The sequence below is a fragment of the Dipodomys merriami genome, unplaced genomic scaffold (genome assembly GCF_024711535.1).
Source record: "Dipodomys merriami isolate MVZ:Mamm:240054 unplaced genomic scaffold, mDipMer1.0.p SCAF_72, whole genome shotgun sequence".
In the NCBI taxonomy this organism is placed as follows: domain Eukaryota; kingdom Metazoa; phylum Chordata; class Mammalia; order Rodentia; family Heteromyidae; genus Dipodomys; species Dipodomys merriami.
The window spans coordinates 913,221-915,921 of NW_027206313.1; positions in this window are offsets into that span (position 1 = coordinate 913,221).

Genomic DNA, 2,701 nt, shown 5'->3' on the forward strand with positions numbered 1-2,701 from the left:
ACTTGAGCCACAGTGCCACTTCTGGTTTTCTGGTGGTTTATTGGAGATAAAAGTCTCACAGACTTTCCTGCTGGGCTGGCTTTGAGCCACGATCGATCCTTAGATCTCAGCCTCCTGAGTAGCTAGGATTACAGGTGTGAGCCACTGGCACTTGGTGACCAGTATATATTTTATAAGATTTTCTTTTCCTTCTATGTGGTAACCAGTAGCTTTAAGAAGACCACTCTGTTGTTATCCTGGGTATCCGAGTGAGTGGAGAGAGCCGATCCCCAATGGAACTACATTATTGAAACATAGTCTGTGTTACTTCAAGGTGTTGAGATGTGGAGGTTATTTATTAATGCATCGTATCTAGCCCTTACTGATCGAAACCCTAGAAAGATGCTTCATTGTGCTTTTAAATCATCTGACAGCTCACTTCATTTCTTCCTTTTTTTGGATTCATATTTAGAGCTTTAGAATTTCAGAGCTGACAGAGAGCATAGGATTTATTTAGTTTTAGTCCTGGTTGAAAATTAGACCCACCCAGTGCAACTGATTTCTTTTTCCTGCACAACAAACACAGTTAAACCAAACACAGCTCCTTACTTCTCAGGACTTCCACACGGAACATCTTATTTAAAAGTGTACGTTCCTAACGAGATTATTCCATAAATCTCTTACATACTTAGTTATGTTTCTCTTTCCCTTCCTTCCTTCCTTCCCTTTCTCCTTTTTCTCTTTCTTTCTTTCTTTCTTTCTTTCTTTCTTTCTTTCTTTCTTTTCTCCCTCTTTCCTTCTCCCTCCCTCCCTCTCTTCCTCCCTCCCTCCTTTCCTTCCTTCCTTCCTCCCTCTCTCCTTCCCTCCCTCCCTCCTTTCCTTCCTTCCTTCCTTCTTCCTTCCTTTCTTCCTTCCTTCCTTCTTTTGAACAATTCTACAGAATAGAAGCACCAAGAAGGATGTGGAATATAAGTCAACTGAGTGCATTTACTGTCCTTGAAGTATTTTTTTCTCCACCAGTATTAGATACTATTGTATCAGGCTTCGAAGCCTGTGTCTGTCCCAGGGTTAGTCAGCGAGGAATGCTTACATGGCTTGTTTAGAGCAGCGTAGTGCAGTGTATCATGTGGTTTAGTGGAGTGTAGTAGAGGGTGCAGCAGGAGCATACTAACTAATCAGAGCTCTGGGAGAATCACCCTTACGTTAGCTAACACACACAGCCGTGGGAGGTGTGGGTGAGATCCTATTTGTAGAAATTCTCAGTACAGGCCATAAAATTTAATTCATTATTCTGAACATTTGCTTCGCTTTGTTTGTCTTAATATCACCAAACGGGGTAAAGTACCCAGCATAGTATAATAGTGCTTACTAAGTTAAACGAATGGATAAATACTGGTCATGTGCTTGCTTGTGGAGATCTAAGTTTTACCATGAGACACAGACCCCTTTATCAAACCTTCTAAGCTTGGCATCCTGAGAGTCCATGTGAAATATGTGTAATTTGGATACCGGCTGGGATCTTCCTGTCCCTAGACACATTCCTTCATCACCACAGCCTCTCCCGTGACTTTCATTTACGTGTCTGTGGTCTTCTCTACTCGCATCGGCCTCTGACTGTGCTGTTCTTGTTCTGGCCCAAACCCATGTGAGTGAGGAGCTCAGCTTCAGAAGGCCTACTTTCTCCCAGAGTTTCTCGTGTTCAATCCCTCCGTTGAGTACTCAGAGCGCCACAGGAGGGGTTTCATCACTCCCCATACAGACTCTGCCACCCCGCTGGCTTCCATCCTCATTTAAAAAATTTTTTTGGTGGGTCGTGGGGCTTGAACTCTGGGCCTGGGCGCTGTCCCTCAGCTCTTCAAGGCGAGCGCTCTACCACTTGAGCCACAGCACCACTGCTGGTTTTTGAGTGGTTTATTGGAGATAGGAGTCTCACAGACTTTCCTGCCCGGGCTGGCTTTGAACTGTGATTCTCAGATCTCAGCCTCCTGAATAGTTAGGATGACAGGCGTGAGCCACCAGTGCCCAGCTCTTCCTCATTTTTAACTTTTATTTTCTTTCCTGTTTCCTTCTAAAAGAATTCTACTTCTCTCTTTGCTCTTGAAGAACCCATTTCTTTGTCCAAACGCTGACTGTCCTCTCTCTAGGTGCCTAGTGTAAATATCTCTCCCAAATAAATTCAGTGTCGGTTCTTAGATACTTTTGTGTCTAAATTAATACCTCAGACTTGAGATCTGGAAGGTTCTGGTCATAAAACCCTTCTGGGAAAGCCATGTGCTCTAGCTGATACAGGGATGGGTGGTTAGAATTAAGGTTGAATTATGAATAATATCTAGTAGCTTAGTATTTTATCCAGGCAGGTGATGCAGGTTGCTAAACTAAAAAACGACCCCAAACAAACACAAAGAAGACCCTGAACTTCAAGAAAAGCTCCACGATCTTATGCAATCATTTCCTACTGGCAAGCAGCTGAAAGTACACAGATACCTAACAATAAAACTATCCGTTAGAAATAAAGCCCTTCTCCCAGAACACACAGCATAGACAAATGGACGCCGAAGTACAACATTAAACTAGGAGCTTTCCAAGGAGGCTTTTCGTGCACGGGAGTAGAACAGCCCGTGCTTGCCGTGGTTTGCGTGGACTGATGCTAGGAGAAGACCCGGCCCTCTGGTCTCCTTGCTGGATAACGCCTCAGTGACTGCTGGGTGTTCCTTGTTTTGCA